Below are 9456 nucleotides of genomic sequence, written 5' to 3' on the forward strand. Positions count from 1 at the left end.
TCCCTGCCTGTTTCCAGGGGCAGCTGCTGCTGCTGCTGTGGGCATTGCTCTGTGCCCCAAGCAAGGCTGGACCTCATCGGCTCTCTGTGCCGGGAAGTCCTGCTTCTGCCAAAGGGCTCAGGACTCTGGTCACTGTTCAGTTGTCCTCTGGGTATTTAAAAACCACAAGTAAGTGCTCACCCAACCCATCGGGAACTGCAGCATTTTTCCGTGTCTGTATGTCAGAAACATCCACAAAACCTCACTGAAAATGAGACAGTATGTAACTTAGTGGTACTGTAATATTTAATGTACCATCTGCATTAAATTTGGTTGAAGGAATTTTGCAGCCCAAGCATTAGTCAGAGCTGTGACGCAGTGAAATTTCTCCCATCTCTCTTCCCCTCCAGAAGAAAGCCTTTGCCTCCTCAAACGCTGTCTAGTTCCCTGCTGCTGACCCGAGGGCCTACATACCTGGGGTTTTCCCTGGCACTCTACAGCTCTGCTCTTCTCTTCCCTTTAATTGCAGCTCCTTTTAAACACTGATCATACAGCCTCATTTATTTTCAATCACAGCTTCCTTTTTCTAAACGAGTCCTTCTCTCCCCATGAACTGACCATCAGGAGGTGTCTGTAAAGCAGGAAAACCCCAAGTTTTTCCTTAGAGCCTTTCTCAATCCTGACTTAAAATAAAACACAATTAAAACCAAGGCACCATGTATTCCCATAACCTTCTCTGGGCTCCAGAGTAGCTGGACAAACAGGGTGTCTCCCCCAGTTTTATGTCAAAACATACTATTTCCAATGCAGATCTTGACAGCCTTCCAGAGAAAACAACACGGCAGGACTGAAACAGGGTTAGGAATGAGAACAGGGAAAAATGATACCCGGCCCAGATAAAACCGTAAGTATTGTCAGTCAGCAGGAGAGCAGGGACTCAAACATTTTTGGCAGGGTATCCAAGGAGCGGGAGCGCAGGGCATGGGGGCAGACAGCATGAGTTGTCTCCCAACTCCTCACAGGACCGCAGACTTTTTGTTGCAGTTTTCCTCCTTCAGACAGTGCTTTGAGATCCTCAACTAAAAAGCTCTAAGTGCATCATATAAAATGTTTTTATTAGTCTATCAGGTGCATGATTACAAGATCTTGTTTTATAGCCACAAATAGCCAATAATTACCTTAGCATCCCATTAGCCCTAGTTTTCAACCAGACTATTTACTGGGGAATTTGTCCATACTCAGAAAGCAGTCCAATATCTCAAATTGTAGAGAGCAATTTGGCACATTGCATTCAAGTCCATAAACTTCCAGTCTAGAGGTGGCTTAATTAACAGCCTGCTCTGTTAATTTTTCATGGGGAGTACCATGTCTGCTAATCTGCTAAGCAGTGGCTGCAGAGCAAGCCCAGAGGCTGCCCCTTCAGCTCTGGGGGTACTGTAGCAAGCAAGTGCTTGCCCACCCCATTACTGCCCACCCACTCCCACTCCTGTCCATCTCATTACTGCCCACTCACCCCGTTATTGCTCCCCTCCTTCTAACATGTCCTCCCCCATTTTTCCAGCTGCCAAACTGTCTGCGGGGCATCAGGGAACTACTTTCTCCCCTTGGCTCTCCTGCTCACAAATATTTTGTACAGGAGGAGCATTGCTGCTGTGCAGAGGCTACTCCAGTGCTCAGGCTGCCCAGCTGCAGTGTGGCCTGAAGCTCAGGCAGCCATGTGGGGCCTGGGCCAGTACTGCCCTGCTGCAGTGCCAGGAGCTGGCAGAGGGCTCTGGGGAGGGTAGGAGAGCAGCACTGCTGCAGGGAAAATGAGGGGAGTGCTGAGACAGCCAGGAAAGAAGAAATGGAAAGAAGGAGGGAAAAAGCAGAAGTAAAAGGAGAGAAGAGTGGAAAAGGGAGGTGGCAAAAGAAACGAAGACACAGAACAAGGGAATGGGGAAAAATGAATAAACAGCAGAAAACAAGGAAGAGTACAGAGTAAGCAGACTAATGGAGTTAAAATCCATCTTCGGATTAGCAGAGAGAGGGAGAGTGATTCCTCTTGTCTCTGGAGGTGCTGAGCCATGGGAGGGGTGCAGACTTGCTGCTGGGGGCCTGCTCTGAGCAGCAGCCTGTGCAGGGGGGGCAAGCAGTGGTGCGTACAGGGGGGAGGAAAGCCCCTGCATCTACAGAGTTAATAAAAAAAGCTTTCAGACTTCAGCAGGCTGACTAAATTAGGCAGAATATAAAGGTGCTGTATTATTTCTCAATACAGCAGTGGTATGAAAGGAGGCAATGGGTTTCTTTTGAAGCAGCTGCTGTGTAATCCAGGGCTTTCAGGTGTACTTCAACCAAACCCTCTCCTGGTTTCAGCAGGTTAACTTCATTAAAGGCTCCATCTACTGCTTTAATGTTCACTAAAATCCCACTGGGTGGGTACATTAGGCAGAAATAACCCCCACAAGATGATTGCATGCTGTTGTTTGGCACAGTGAATGGACCTGGAAGGGGAAATGGAGGAGGGGAGGGGGCACACAGTGACCAAGGCTGGAAGGACAGATCCTGAATCGCTGTACTGTGCCAATGGGCCTGGCCTTTTTTCTAAGGGCATCAGAAGCCACTGCAGCAAAACCCCAAGCCTGCAGGAAGCCATCCCTCCTGACCCCATCTCCACAAATAATGTGCTTGGTTCCCTCTCTCCTTTGGTATGCTCCTTTGCCATGCTCCTTCGCCATGCAGTCACTGGTGCTGGCCCACAGCTTGCAAGGAAGCTGTTGATCCTCCACAGCTTCTCCTCACCTGCAAAGAGGAGACCGTGGAGCTGTAAAGGCCATCTGTTCCTCCAACAGACCCTGGCAATTCTGTGGGCTTTGCTACTGAGGGCTTTGAATGGAGCTTGAGTTTCTTACCCCACTGTAACTCTGAGGTGCAGTTAAGTCTCTTGAAAAATCAAATAACCTCTTGCTAGTATGAGGTGACCCAAGCTCTGTGTGTTCAACTGCTAAAAGCACCCAAAATGGCCCATTTTCCTACCCACAGGGCGGCACATGGTCAGCTTCACGCTGGAGAAGCTCCACTTGGACCACACTCCAGATAGGATCAACAGCAAATTTTCCACAGACTGAATTAGAGGGACACATTTGTGGACCTCTACTCAGTTACAGCCACAAAACAAGGGCCTCATTTAAAGATTGCTGAAGCTGGTGGGAGTTTATCTATCAGCTTCACTGAAGGCTGGATGGGACTGGATGTGACCCAAGTGGTTGAGCCCTGCAAAGCCAGCATGACATCTTTAACTGTAAGTGCTGCCGCTGGCTGCCGGCGGGCTGGCTCCCATGGTGTGAGTGTCATGTTCTGTAGTAAGCACTTACAGGACTGTGTGCTCAGTGTTAGAAAAGGCCATGCCACAGTCTTATTAAAACACCTCCTTAAAAATCCACAAATTCTTAAACCAACAAGTCAGTTAGACCCCCCCTCGCCTGAAACTTGGCAAATAAATTCTTAGGACAGAAGCTGTTTCTTTTTTCTTATAAACAAAATGCCATTACCATGCTTTGGCTCTTGGCTTGATAGATCCTGGCAAGAAAATGCATGTGTATATTTTAAAGAGAATTCTCCTTTGCTTATCATGGTTTAGCTTTTGACCTCACCCTTCTTCCCCCTCCCTCCCCATGCCCAGGCACATTCCTGCGTTGACTTCCGTGGTGGTGGTAAGTTGCACAGCCCTCCCAGCAACTGAGGTTAGACACTCCCTCCAGCAGATAGCACATTCTTCTGGAGCACTGTCATGGGGGAAAGCCTTGAGCTTTGAAAGGTTTTCTTTCCCTTTTAATCTATTATTTTCTTTGATGTTCATTTTAAAATAAATTATTGTGCCTTATTTGTATTATGGTACCTGGCTGTGCAAGGACTGGGACCTCTCTGCTGTCCAAACAGAGAGTCAGAGACAGTTCTTGCGTCAAACAGTTTACAATCTGAAGAGACAAAGCAGACAAAAACCAAGAGCCAGATACAACATGGATGACAAGCCTGTGGATTACTTTTGCATTTAGTTAAGTTGTAAAGTGTTGAGGGAGAGATTGCCTTTTGACTATGCCTGTGAAATATCAGAGGTAGGAACTTCTGATGCTGCTGGATACCCAGCTGTTTGGAGCTGGGTTTTTAACATAGAACACTTAGGTGAGGATGTCCCAGAAAGTCAGTGATTCCTAAGGGCACCACTGCTTTTCACTTGATGTTACCTAGCATAAGTCAGTGATCTCAAAAAGCAATCTCACAACAGAAAAAGCCATGTATAATCTGCTAATAAAAGACAGATGAGAATAGATCTAGAGGATCCCAGCTGATAGCTGGAAGTCAGGCTGAGCTGTTTTCATTATAGCCAAGCACTCCTGTGTTTTGAGAACATTTCAGAGCATGTTTGGCACAGAACTTATGTACATGCTTACCTTCCTAAAAATTTCTTAGTGGTGCTATGATGTTATTGGAGACAGCTCTGCTGGATGTATCAGGCTGAAGATCATCTTCATAATCCTCCCTTTGACATCTGTGCACATTTCAGGTCAGACCTCACATTCACACTGCTTCCTGGACAAGAAATCTCTAATCTCATAGGAGCTCTACCCTGCTTCCTTTCCCTTTCTGTGAATGTTTTGAGTCACAGTCCTTTCCCTCTGGGGATGGGGCTGCTTCCTTATCATTGCAGAGTAGATCTTTTTCCCAAGGGGTGTCACCCCTCTCTCCTCAGGATCCTGCACAGAGACTCCATTGATTTTCTAGTGTAACTTCTCATGGAAACCAATGGTGCTGAGGCTGCTTTGCAGTCAATAGGGTGGCACTGAAGTCCATGCCCCAAATAACTGCACTGGATGGTCCACCAGGGAACTGGGACCTGAAGAACAACAGTCAGGAAGCAGACCATTTTCTGGGCAGCTCCTACAGCAGGGCAGTGTTTTCACTCTGTGCTCAGCTGCCTTCACAGGACCTTAGGAGCATGTGGCCCTCTGCAAATTCAGAGTGTGCTTTTCAGAAGTTCAAACTTACGGCTTACCAGCAAGAATTTGCTTAAGTGAAAAATGCACTAGAAAAACTATTATCAGGCACTCCGAACTGAGGGGTGGGCTTGTGGCCATGCTGCTTCAGATTTGGAGAATCAGTAGGTTCTTTTGGTCTTTCTGAGCCAGACAAGTGACCCAAGACTCACCCTGGTGTAACCCTGTGGGGTACCCGACCTTTTCTATGGCAGTACTAGACCTTTACTATACTTTGTTTCATTTCCACGTTAGCAAAGTGGGACTGCTAATATCTTTTCTCTCCCATCCCTTGTCTGACTTCTCTGCTCGATGTTGCACTCCTGAATAGTCTCTCCCCATGCACAGCACAGAGGGTCCAGTGGCTACTGTAATACAAACAGTCCCCAGTTGCAGGTTTTTCTTTTTCCTCCTCAGTGTGCTACATTTATCAGCATCAACCATGAGCCTAGCACTGTCAGGCTTTCCCTTGCTCTCAGCACCTCAGAGCATTTGGGTTCACAAATCTTGCTATTAATAATACATTGTGCAAAGTTGGTACAGAGCTCAAAGTTTTCCATGTGTGTGCTGCAGTTTGATTGTAACTGTGGGTATCATTATCATCAAAGAGACTGAGGAATGGCAGCTTTTAGTTAAACAAATGGAAAGCTGTATTTAGTCTCTTTTGCCACATTGTGATAGGAAAGAATAAAGGCTTTTAAATATATTTTACAGCTGCCATTTCTTAGGTTTTTCTGCTTTACAATAGTCTTCGTGATTCTGACTGGGAAGTTGTTGCAAAAGCTTTTTGTTTTTAATCCTCCTATTGAATTAATACATATTAATTGTCTCATTCCTGAGTTTTTTGTTGTGGTTGGAATTTCAAATTGGAGGGGGAGGAGGAGGAGGGACGAACTGTAAAGCATCAACAGCTGAGAGAGGATGCCCTGGGTGTGCAATGAGGGAGGAGGCTTAGATAACACACTGCTAGCAGAGTGTGAAGAAGAAGAGATGTCTCCCTAGAAAGTGAGAAGACAATCGGCAGAGGAGCCCGGGGCTCTTTGTGTGGAGCAGGGCAGAGGCAGAGCTGGAAAGGGGGAGCTGAAAGAGCTCAGCAGGGAAGCCAGGTGGGAGCAGGGACAATGCTAGAAAGAAGCAGCATGAAAGCATAGCCTTGATGAGAAATAAGACCTGGACTTGTCATACTGTGGCCACCAGAAATGAATGTCAGTGAAGCAATTAGTTCTGTGAACACTGGGACAAATGAATGCTGCTTTCCTAGAGGTGCTTAGCATGTGGTTGGATCCACGGATGTTTAATAAAAGTTGAACTCAGGTTTTTGCTGATGCGATGGCACTAACATGGTCCCTCTGTCCTGTCTCCCCTGCTCTTTTTACAAATATTGCAGGAGACTTGTATTTCTGATGAAATTGCCCAATTGTTCAAAAGTTGCTGTGGCAGCAGCAGAGAAACACATGGTCATATACTATATATAAGCCTCTTCCTTACACACTTAAGCTAAAAGTATATATGTATATCCTAGTGCTTGCAACACAGTGCTATCCCAAAGGGCCACATGTAGTTTAGGAAAGCCATAGTGGTTGCAGTTACCCCATTTTACATGATACAACACAGAAATACTAGACCCATTCCAGGCAGAGCAGAGGTCCCCATGCTCCTCACCACCACTTACCTTGTTCCTCTGTGCTCTAAGAAACATTTTGACCTCTCACCTGCTGAAAACACAAAAGCAGTGGCTTTCTCTTCCAAGTGCTATAAGACATTTGGACCAAAGATGCCCAAAAAAGTCCATGTGAGCTCAGCACAGCACAGCCACAAGTCCCATGCGCACCAGGTCCTGGGGGGCTGTCACCCAGCAGAGACTGGTTACAGTGCTGATGCCAAACAGAAGGTGAGCAGCAAAGAAGCCCCATCTGTTAAACACATGAAAGGTGAATTGACATGAGCTCAAGCCAAGTACTGAAATGTAGCTGTGAATTTGAAAGCTTTGTTCCAAAGAAACAAAGTCCCACTTTAAAATAAGTCCAAAAAGTCCCATCCTGCTTCCACTGAAGTAATGGCAAAATTCCCACTGGTTTAACCAGGAACAGAATCAGGCCATTCCTAGACAGATTTACAGCCAACACATGCTGTAACGCTTGCATACTGCATGTGCTTACTTCTATTTCCAGCCATGTTAAAAAATTATAGCAAATGCCTATGGATTTGTGCATATGAGTTATTGTGCTGCTAATGAGAGGAAGAATTACCAGAACATGGTTTAGATGGTCATCCTTTGCCAGCACAGATGAAATTGCTGGGTCATTCACCAGCCTCATATTGCTGTTTATTCCATTAGCATTTCCATTAGAATTATTGCAAAATGTAACTCTGTTTCTTTTTTTGGTTTTTTTTGGGTGGATGTGGGGAGGGACTGTGTTTGTAATTAGTGCTCCTAAGGAACTGGAACCTAAGCTGAAAGCACACTCTTGTGCCACACTGCAGCCACTAATGGGACACTCCTCTGACAGGAACACTTCTGCTTAACTGGAGCAGTAGGAGAAGTTCAAGGTATAGAAGCAAACAGAAACAACTTCTTACAGCTGAAGGCCTCTACACATGCTACATATAATGCACACATGCTCATGCATTAGAAAACTTTGCCTAATTCTTTCCCACATGCTCCTTGCTTTGGGCAGCTGAGTCCATCCCTCTTAAATGTTAAGAAGTTTGCAGTCTAAACCTCACACAGATCTTGTTTTTCAAAAATGCTGCTTGCAATGAGTGGGTTTCTCAGAAGCTGCTGTTTACCAGTCCCTTTGATAACTAGGCCTCATGTTCTTTGCAGCTATCATTACAAAAAAAAAAGAAGAAAAATCATTGCATGGCTGAAGCCTCCCTCCCCTCACTCCTCCCACCCAGAAAAAAACACCATCTATTGTTTTCCTATAATTGATCAAGCATAAACATTCAGCTCTACAGTTTTACGACTAATCGCTCTACTTCTAAGACACGTGTTCGCAGCTATGCAAGGCACCAGCTGCTGTCATTCCAATGGATATTAATTTATATTGTCTCCCACTCCCGTCCTCCCTGTGAGGATGCACAAAGGGAGTGGGGTGGTGGCGGGTGCTTTAGATGAAGACATCTGCTTGAAAGGCAGACAGTAGCCGTGCTGCTGAGATTGCACCTGGACTTTCACTGGAAAATCAGACACACTAGTTGCTTCCTGGCACTCCAGGCTTCAGTAATCACACAGGGTTTTGACTACAGTTATTTACTTACTTACCTCTCTCCAAGGGAAATGAAATGTCTGGACAGAGGGAGTGGAGCAGCTTTCAGGAGCAAAACAAAGCTGATTGAAATAAAATATCACAAACGTGTGGTGCAGCAGCAGGTGTGTGAGGAGAGGGAAAGCTGAAGTCTCTAATTTTGTCCCCTGCAAAGGTTCTTTCATGATGGTTGGCTATGCTGAGCTCCTCTGTGGAGAAGGTAGCAACTGCCTGGGCTTCTGTGCAGGATGAACCTCCTATCTGTAGCCTTGGGAGGAGGATGTGGAGAAGAGGAAAGAGGACTTTTTGATTGTCCTTCTGTGACATCTCACAGACACAGACAGAGCTCAACACTGGTGGCTTGAGCTGGTGACCCTGCTGCAGCATACAAAGTTCGTCTCTCTCTCACCCCACAGTCATCTCCCAAAAATCAAACTTAAAAGCATCACACACAAATTCATGAACTCTCGCTATCTGCAGTGTGATGGCCACAGCCCTGCACACAGTGGGCACATGGGAGGCTCACAAACCACCATGGAGTCTGCCACAGACCTCCTCTGGGATTGCTGTGAGCTGCTTCTCCTTCAGCTGGCACCCCGGGGTAAAGGCCTGTGCACAGGGACATACCTAGACGGCCTGTTCTGCTAAAGCATTCAGATGCTATCTCCCAGATAAAACAAAGCTGAGGGCTTGAACTATAAGGGATATGAAAGATTTCTTTCTCCTAAGAACAGGGCTGTTTACCAATCCCTTCGTGTTTGCCAATCAAATACCAATGTAACTGGGGTCACATTACACTATGGCTGTCAGCTATAAGTGCATACTGTGTTTTTCATGTCCCATCCTGGTCTGCCGTGCTGTGTTGCTGTTTCACCCACAGAGGCAGCACTTGAAGACTTTTCCTTATTATTTGCCTTGTGATTTTGCTTTGAAGCCCTGATCCAGGCTTGGATCTGGTGCTATCACATCCCATGCAAATGACCAGTGAAAAGTTTACTGAGCAAAGAAGCTGGTTAAGCAGCTGTTCTGTGGCATTTAATTACACTAGTAAAGAGCTGCGGAGCCGTAGTGTGCAGTTCAGATGTGAGGTGCTGTTTGCCCACACTTCCAGCAGTAATTTTTCAAAATAAAGAACTCAGCTCAAACTGGAGACATATTTCACTCCTTTTAAGACATGGACAGACATGAAAGTTTGGCATTCTTTTTTTTACAGTGTC

Source organism: Pseudopipra pipra, chromosome 7 (assembly GCF_036250125.1).
Source record: "Pseudopipra pipra isolate bDixPip1 chromosome 7, bDixPip1.hap1, whole genome shotgun sequence".
In the NCBI taxonomy this organism is placed as follows: Eukaryota; Metazoa; Chordata; class Aves; order Passeriformes; family Pipridae; genus Pseudopipra; species Pseudopipra pipra.